Source organism: Pseudopipra pipra, unplaced genomic scaffold, assembly GCF_036250125.1.
Source record: "Pseudopipra pipra isolate bDixPip1 unplaced genomic scaffold, bDixPip1.hap1 HAP1_SCAFFOLD_200, whole genome shotgun sequence".
Lineage (NCBI taxonomy): Eukaryota > Metazoa > Chordata > Aves > Passeriformes > Pipridae > Pseudopipra > Pseudopipra pipra.
The window spans coordinates 41,689-51,259 of NW_026990679.1; positions in this window are offsets into that span (position 1 = coordinate 41,689).

Below are 9,571 nucleotides of genomic sequence, written 5' to 3' on the forward strand. Positions count from 1 at the left end.
GAAAGCCAAACCTCACAAGCTTTCTGTCCCGGGAAACAGGGCTGCTGTCCCCCCTTTGGTCACCCCCGCCCACCACTGCCGGCCATCCGATCCAAACCCGATCCAAATGAGGATTCCTCGCAGGGAAAAGGTGCCAGCACAGAAAGCCCTGCCTGTTCACGGACACCCCAGGCTGCGCCACACACTGCACCTGAAAGCCAAACCTCACAAGCTTTCTGTCCCGGGAAACAGGGCTGCTGTCCCCCCTTTGGTCAGCCCCGCCCCGCCATTTGAGCAGCCCCCCCAAAACCCGATCCAAATGAGGATTCCTCGCAGGGAAAAGGTGCCAGCACAGAAAGCCCTGCCTGCCCACGGACACCCCAGGCTGCGCCACACACTGCACCTGAAAGCCAAACCTCACAAGCTTTCTGTCCCGGGAAACAGGGCTGCTGTCCCCCCTTTGATCACCCCCGCCCCGCCATCGCCGGCCACCCGATCCAAACCCGATCCAAAGGAGGATTCCTCGCAGGGAAAAGGTGCCAGCACAGAAAGCCCTGCCTGCCCACAGAGTCCCCAGGCTGTGCCACACACTGCACCTGAAAGCCAAACCTCACAAGCTTTCTGTCCCGGGAAACAGGGCTGCTGTCCCCCCTTTGGTCACCCCCGCCCCGCCATTTGAGCAGCCCTCCCAAAACCCGATCCAAATGAGGATTCCTCGCAGGGAAAAGGTGCCAGCACAGAAAGCCCTGCCTGCCCACAGAGTGCCCAGGCTGTGCCACACACTGCACCTGAAAGCCAAACCTCACAAGCTTTCTGTCCCGGGAAACAGGGCTGCTGTCCCCACTTTGGTCAGCCCCGCCCCGCCATTTTAGCAGCCCCCCCCAAACCCGATCCAAATGAGGATTCCTCGCAGGGAAAAGGTGCCAGCACAGAAAGCCCTGCCTGCCCACGGACACCCCAGGCTGCGCCACACACTGCACCTGAAAGCCAAACCTCACAAGCTTTCTGTCCCGGGAAACAGGGCTGCTGTCCCCCCTTTTGTCAGCCCCGCCCACCACTGCCGGCCACCCGATCCAAACCCGATCCAAATGAGAATTCCTCGCAGGGAAAAGGTGCCAGCACAGAAAGCCCTGCCTGCCCACAGACTGCCCAGGCTGTGCCACACACTGCACCTGAAAGCCAAACCTCACAAGCTTTCTGTCCCGGGAAACAGGGCTGCTGTCCACCCTTTGGTCAGCCCCGCCCCGCCATTGCCGGCCACCCGATCCAAACCCGATCCAAATGAGGATTCCTCGCAGGGAAAAGGTGCCAGCACAGAAAGCCCTGCCTGCCCACAGAGGACCCAGGCTGTGCCACTCACTGCACCTGAAAGCCAAACCTCACAAGCTTTCTGTCCCGGGAAACAGGGCTGCTGTCCCCCCTTTGGTCAGCCCCGCCCCGCCATTTGAGCAGCCCCCCCAAAACCGATCCAAATGAGGATTCCTCGCAGGGAAAAGGTGCCAGCACAGAATGCCCTGCCTGCCCACGGACACCCCAGGCTGCGCCACACACTGCACCTGAAAGCCAAACCTCACAAGCTTTCTGTCCCGGGAAACAGGGCTGCTGTCCCCCCTTTGGTCAGCCCCGCCCCGCCATTTGAGCAGCCCCCCCAAAACCGATCCAAATGAGGATTCCTCGCAGGGAAAAGGTGCCAGCACAGAATGCCCTGCCTGCCCACGGACACCCCAGGCTGCGCCACACACTGCACCTGAAAGCCAAACCTCACAAGCTTTCTGTCCCGGGAAACAGGGCTGCTGCCCCCCCCTTGGTCAGCCCCGCCCACCACTGCCGGCCACACGATCCAAACCCGATCCAAATGAGGATTCCTCGCAGGGAAAAGGTGCCAGCACAGAAAGCCCTGCCTGCCCACGGACACCCCAGGCTGCGCCACACACTGCACCTGAAAGCCAAACCTCACAAGCTTTCTGTCCCGGGAAACAGGGCTGCTGTCCCCCCTTTGGTCAGCCCCGCCCCGCCATTTGAGCAGCCCTCCAAAAACCCGATCCAAAGGAGGATTCCTCGCAGGGAAAAGGTGCCAGCACAGAATGCCCTGCCTGCCCACGGACACCCCAGGCTGCGCCACACACTGCACCTGAAAGCCAAACCTCACAGGCTTTCTGTCCCGGGAAACAGGGCTGCTGTCCCCCCTTTGGTCAGCCCCGCCCACCATTGCCGGCCACCCGATCCAAACCCGATCCAAATGAGGATTTCTCGCAGGGAAAAGGTGCCAGCACAGAAAGCCCTGCCTGCCCACGGACACCCCAGGCTGCGCCACACACTGCACCTGAAAGCCAAACCTCACAAGCTTTCTGTCCCGGGAAACAGGGCTGCTGTCCCCCCTTTGGTCAGCCCCGCCCCGCCATTTGAGCAGCCCCCTCAAAACCGATCCAAATGAGGATTCCTCGCAGGGAAAAGGTGCCAGCACAGAATGCCCTGCCTGCCCACGGACACCCCAGGCAGCGCCACACACTGCACCTGAAAGCCAAACCTCACAAGCTTTCTGTCCCGGGAAACAGGGCTGCTGCCCCCCCCTTGGTCAGCCCCGCCCACCACTGCCGGCCACACGATCCAAACCCGATCCAAATGAGGATTCCTCGCAGGGAAAAGGTGCCAGCACAGAAAGCCCTGCCTGCCCACGGACACCCCAGGCTGCGCCACACACTGCACCTGAAAGCCAAACCTCACAAGCTTTCTGTCCCGGGAAACAGGGCTGCTGTCCCCCCTTTCGGTCACCCCCGCCCCGCCATTTTAGCAGCCCCCCGAAAACTCGATCCAAATGAGGATTCCTCGCAGGGAAAAGGTGCCAGCACAGAAAGCCCTGCCTGCCCACAGAGTGCCCAGGCTGTGCCACTCACTGCACCTTAAAGCCAAACCTCATAAGCTTTCTGTCCCGGGAAACAGGGCTGCTGTCCCCCCTTTGGTCACCCCCGCCCCGCCATTTTAGCAGCCCCCCCAAAACCCGATCCAAATGAGAATTCCTCGCAGGGAAAAGGTGCCAGCACCGAAAGCCCTGCCTGCCCACGGACACCCCAGGCTGCGCCACACACTGCACCTGAAAGCCAAACCTCACAAGCTTTCTGTCCCGGGAAACAGGGCTGCTGTCCCCCCTTTGGTCAGCCCCGCCCCGCCATTTGAGCAGCCCTCCAAAAACCCGATCCAAAGGAGGATTCCTCGCAGGGAAAAGGTGCCAGCACAGAATGCCCTGCCTGCCCACGGACACCCCAGGCTGCGCCACACACTGCACCTGAAAGCCAAACCTCACAGGCTTTCTGTCCCGGGAAACAGGGCTGCTGTCCCCCCTTTGGTCAGCCCCGCCCACCATTGCCGGCCACCCGATCCAAACCCGATCCAAATGAGGATTTCTCGCAGGGAAAAGGTGCCAGCACAGAAAGCCCTGCCTGCCCACGGACACCCCAGGCTGCGCCACACACTGCACCTGAAAGCCAAACCTCACAAGCTTTCTCTCCCGGGAAACAGGGCTGCTGTCCCCCCTTTGGTCAGCCCCGCCCACCACTGCCGGCCATCCGATCCAAACCCGATCCAAATGAGGATTCCTCGCAGGGAAAAGGTGCCAGCACAGAAAGCCCTGCCTGTTCACGGACACCCCAGGCTGCGCCACACACTGCACCTGAAAGCCAAACCTCACAAGCTTTCTGTCCCGGGAAACAGGGCTGCTGTCCACCCTTTGGTCAGCCCCGCTCCGCCATTGCCGGCCACCCGATCCAAACCCGATCCAAATGAGGATTCCTCGCAGGGAAAAGGTGCCAGCACAGAAAGCCTTGCCTGCCCACAGAGGGCCCAGGCTACGCCACACACTGCACCTGAAAGCCAAACCTCACAAGCTTTCTGTCCCGGGAAACAGGGCTGCTGCCCCCCTTGGTCAGCCCCGCCCCGCCATTTTAGCAGCCCCCCCAAAACCCGAACCAAATGAGGATTCCTCGCAGGGAAAAGGTGCCAGCACAGAAAGCCCTGCCTGCCCACAGTGTGCCCAGGCTGCGCCACACACTGCACCTGAAAGCCAAACCTCACAAGCTTTCTGTCCCGGGAAACAGGGCTGCTGTCCCCCCCCTTGGTCAGCCCCGCCCCGCCATTGCCGGCCACCCGACCCAAACCCGATCCAAATGAGGATTCCTCGCAGGGAAAAGGTGCCAGCACAGAAAGCCCTGCCTGCCCACGGACACCCCAGGCTGCGCCACACACTGCACCTGAAAGCCAAACCTCACAAGCTTTCTGTCCCGGGAAACAGGGCTGCTGTCCCCCCTTTGGTCACCCCCGCCCCGCCATTTGAGCAGCCCTCCCAAAACCCGATCCAAATGAGGATTCCTCGCAGGGAAAAGGTGCCAGCACAGAAAGCCCTGCCTGCCCACAGAGTGCCCAGGCTGTGCCACACACTGCACCTGAAAGCCAAACCTCACAAGCTTTCTGTCCCGGGAAACAGGGCTGCTGTCCCCACTTTGGTCAGCCCCGCCCCGCCATTTTAGCAGCCCCCCCCAAACCCGATCCAAATGAGGATTCCTCGCAGGGAAAAGGTGCCAGCACAGAAAGCCCTGCCTGCCCACGGACACCTCAGGCTGCGCCACACACTGCACCTGAAAGCCAAACCTCACAAGCTTTCTGTCCCGGGAAACAGGGCTGCTGTCCCCCCTTTGGTCAGCCCCGCCCACCACTGCCGGCCACCCGATCTAAACCCGATCCAAATGAGGATTCCTCGCAGGGAAAAGGTGCCAGCACAGAAAGCCCTGCCTGCCCACAGAGGACCCAGGCTGTGCCACTCACTGCACCTGAAAGCCAAACCTCACAAGCTTTCTGTCCCGGGAAACAGGGCTGCTGTCCCCCCTTTGGTCAGCCCCGCCCCGCCATTTGAGCAGCCCCCCCAAAACCGATCCAAATGAGGATTCCTCGCAGGGAAAAGGTGCCAGCACAGAATGCCCTGCCTGCCCACGGACACCCCAGGCTGCGCCACACACTGCACCTGAAAGCCAAACCTCACAAGCTTTCTGTCCCGGGAAACAGGGCTGCTGTCCCCCCTTTGGTCAGCCCCGCCCCGCCATTTGAGCAGCCCCCCCAAAACCGATCCAAATGAGGATTCCTCGCAGGGAAAAGGTGCCAGCACAGAATGCCCTGCCTGCCCACGGACACCCCAGGCTGCGCCACACACTGCACCTGAAAGCCAAACCTCACAAGCTTTCTGTCCCGGGAAACAGGGCTGCTGCCCCCCCCTTGGTCAGCCCCGCCCACCACTGCCGGCCACACGATCCAAACCCGATCCAAATGAGGATTCCTCGCAGGGAAAAGGTGCCAGCACAGAAAGCCCTGCCTGCCCACGGACACCCCAGGCTGCGCCACACACTGCACCTGAAAGCCAAACCTCACAAGCTTTCTGTCCCGGGAAACAGGGCTGCTGTCCCCCCTTTCGGTCACCCCCGCCCCGCCATTTTAGCAGCCCCCCCAAAACTCGATCCAAATGAGGATTCCTCGCAGGGAAAAGGTGCCAGCACAGAAAGCCCTGCCTGCCCACAGAGTGCCCAGGCTGTGCCACTCACTGCACCTTAAAGCCAAACCTCATAAGCTTTCTGTCCCGGGAAACAGGGCTGCTGTCCCCCCTTTGGTCAGCCCCGCCCCGCCATTTTAGCAGCCCCCCCAAAACCCGATCCAAATGAGAATTCCTCGCAGGGAAAAGGTGCCAGCACCGAAAGCCCTGCCTGCCCACGGACACCCCAGGCTGCGCCACACACTGCACCTGAAAGCCAAACCTCACAAGCTTTCTGTCCCGGGAAACAGGGCTGCTGTCCCCCCTTTGGTCAGCCCCGCCCCGCCATTTGAGCAGCCCCCCCAAAACCCGATCCAAATGAGGATTCCTCGCAGGGAAAAGGTGCCAGCACAGAAAGCCCTGCCTGCCCACAGACTGCCCAGGCTGTGCCACACACTGCACCTGAAAGCCAAACCTCACAAGCTTTCTGTCCCGGGAAACAGGGCTGCTGTCCCCCCTTTGGTCACCCCCGCCCACCACTGCCGGCCATCCGATCCAAACCCGATCCAAATGAGGATTCCTCGCAGGGAAAAGGTGCCAGTACAGAAAGCCCTGCCTGCCCACGGACACCCCAGGCTGCGCCACACACTGCACCTGAAAGCCAAACCTCACAAGCTTTCTGTCCCGGGAAACAGGGCTGCTGTCCCCCCTTTGATCACCCCCGCCCCGCCATCGCCGGCCACCCGATCCAAACCCGATCCAAAGGAGGATTCCTCGCAGGGAAAAGGTGCCAGCACAGAAAGCCCTGCCTGCCCACAGAGTCCCCAGGCTGTGCCACACACTGCACCTGAAAGCCAAACCTCACAGGCTTTCTGTCCCGGGAAACAGGGCTGCTGTCCCCCACCTTGGTCAGCCCCGCCCACCACTGCCGGCCAGCCGATCCAAACCCGATCCAAATGAGGATTCCTCGCAGGGAAAAGGTGCCAGCACAGAAAGCCCTGCCTGCCCACAGAGTGCCCAGGCTGTGCCACACACTGCACCTGAAAGCCAAACCTCACAAGCTTTCTGTCCCGGGAAACAGGGCTGCTGTCCCCCCTTTGGTCAGCCCCGCTCCACCATTGCCGGCCACCCGATCCAAACCCGATCCAAATGAGGATTCCTCGCAGGGAAAAGGTGCCAGCACAGAAAGCCCTGCCTGCCCACAGAGTGCCCAGGCTGTGCCACACATTGCACCTGAAAGCCAAACCTCACAAGCTTTCTGTCCCGGGAAACAGGGCTCCTGTCCCCCCTTTGGTCAGCCCCGCCCCGCCATTTCAGCAGCCCCCCCAAAACCCGATCCAAATGAGGATTCCTCGCAGGGAAAAGGTGCCAGCACAGAAAGCCCTGCCTGCCCACAGAGTGCCCAGGCTGTGCCACACACTGCAGCTGAAAGCCAAACCTCACAAGCTTTCTGTCCCGGGAAACAGGGCTGCTGTCCCCCACTTTGGTCACCCCCGCCCACCACTGCCGGCCATCCGATCCAAACCCGATCCAAATGAGGATTCCTCGCAGGGAAAAGGTGCCAGCACAGAAAGCCCTGCCTGTTCACGGACACCCCAGGCTGCGCCACACACTGCACCTGAAAGCCAAACCTCACAAGCTTTCCGTCCCGGGAAACAGGGTTGCTGTCCCCCACTTTGGTCACCCCCGCCCCGCCATTTTAGCAGCCCCCCCAAAACCCGATCCAAATGAGGATTCCTCGCAGGGAAAAGGTGCCAGTACAGAAAGCCCTGCCTGCCCACGGACACCCCAGGCTGCGCCACACACTGCACCTGAAAGCCAAACCTCACAAGCTTTCTGTCCCGGGAAACAGGGCTGCTGTCCCCCCTTTGATCACCCCCGCCCCGCCATCGCCGGCCACCCGATCCAAACCCGATCCAAAGGAGGATTCCTCGCAGGGAAAAGGTGCCAGCACAGAAAGCCCTGCCTGCCCACAGAGTACCCAGGCTGTGCCACACACTGCACCTGAAAGCCAAACCTCACAAGCTTTCTGTCCCGGGAAACAGGGCTGCTGTCCCCCCTTTGATGACCCCCGCCCCGCCATGGCCGGCCACCCGATCCAAACCGGATCCAAATGAGGATTCCTCGCAGGGAAAAGGTGCCAGCACAGAAAGCCCTGCCTGCCCTCAGAGTGCCCAGGCTGTGCCACACACTGCAGCTGAAAGCCAAACCTCCCAAGCTTTCTGTCCCGGGAAACAGGGCTGCTGTCCCCCCTTTGGTCACCCCCGCCCACCACTGCCGGCCATCCGATCCAAACCCGATCCAAATGAGGATTCCTCGCAGGGAAAAGGTGCCAGCACAGAATGCCCTGCCTGCCCACGGACACCCCAGGCTGCGCCACACACTGCACCTGAAAGCCAAACCTCACAAGCTTTCTGTCCCGGGAAACAGGGCTGCTGTCCACCCTTTGGGCAGCCCCGCTCCACCATTGCCGGCCACCCGATCCAAACCCGATCCAAATGAGGATTCCTCGCAGGGAAAAGGTGCCAGCACAGAAAGCCCTGCCTGCCCACAGAGTGCCCAGGCTGTGCCACACACTGCACCTGAAAGCCAAACCTCACAAGCTTTCTGTCCCGGGAAACAGGGCTGCTGTCCCCCCTTTGATCACCCTCGCCCCGCCATTGCCGGCCACCCGATCCAAACCCGATCCAAATGAGGATTCCTCGCAGGGAACAGGTGCCAGCACAGAAAGCCCTGCCTGCCCACAGAGTGCCCAGTCTGTGCCACACACTGCACCTGAAAGCCAAACCTCACAAGCTTTCTGTCCCGGGAAACAGGGCTGCTGTCCCCCCTTTGGTCACCCCCGCCCACCACTGCCGGCCATCCGATCCAAACCCGATCCAAATGAGGATTCCTCGCAGGGAAAAGGTGCCAGCACAGAATGCCCTGCCTGCCCACGGACACCCCAGGCTGCGCCACACACTGCACCTGAAAGCCAAACCTCACAAGCTTTCTGTCCCGGGAAACAGGGCTGCTGTCCCCCACTTTGGTCACCCCCGCCCCGCCATGGCCGGCCACCCGATCCAAACCCGATCCAAATGAGGATTCCTCGCAGGGAAAAGGTGCCAGCACAGAAAGCCCTGCCTGCCCACGGACACCCCAGGCTGCGCCACACACTGCACCTGAAAGCCAAACCTCACAAGCTTTCTGTCCCGGGAAACAGGGCTGCTGCCCCCCGCTTGGTCAGCCCCGCCCATCACTGCCGGCCACCCGATCCAAACCCGATCCAAATGAGGATTCCTCGCAGGGAAAAGGTGCCTGCACAGAAAGCCCTGCCTGCTCACGGACACCCCAGGCTACGCCACACACTGCACCTGAAAGCCAAACCTCACAAGCTTTCTGTCCCGGGAAACAGGGCTGCTGTCCCCCCTTTGGTCAGCCCCGCTCAACCATTGCCGGCCACCCGATCCAAACCGGATCCAAATGAGGATTCCTCGCAGGGAAAAGGTGCCAGCACAGAAAGCCCTGCGTGCCCACGGACACCCCAGGCTGCGCCACACACTGCACCTGAAAGCCAAACCTCACAAGCTTTCTGTCCCGGGAAACAGGGCTGCTGTCCCCCCTTCGGTCACCCCCGCCCCGCCATTTTAGCAGCCCCCCCAAAACTCGATCCAAATGAGGATTCCTCGCAGGGAAAAGGTGCCAGCACAGAAAGCCCTGCCTGCTCACAGACACCACAGGCTACGCCACACACTGCACCTGAAAGCCAAACCTCACAAGCTTTCTGTCCCGGGAAACAGGGCTGCTGTCCCCCCTTTGGTCAGCCCCGCCCCGCCATTTTAGCAGCCCCCCCAAAACCCGATCCAAATGAGGATTCCTCGCAGGGAAAATGTGCCAGCACAGAAAGCCCTGCCTGCCCACAGAGTCCCCAGGCTGTGCCACACACTGCACCTGAAAGCCAAACCTCACAGGCTTTCTGTCCCGGGAAACAGGGCTGCTGTCCCCCACCTTGGTCAGCCCCGCCCACCACTGCCGGCCACCCGATCCAAACCCGATCCAAAGGAGGATTCCTCTCAGGGAAAAGGTGCCAGCACAGAAAGCCCT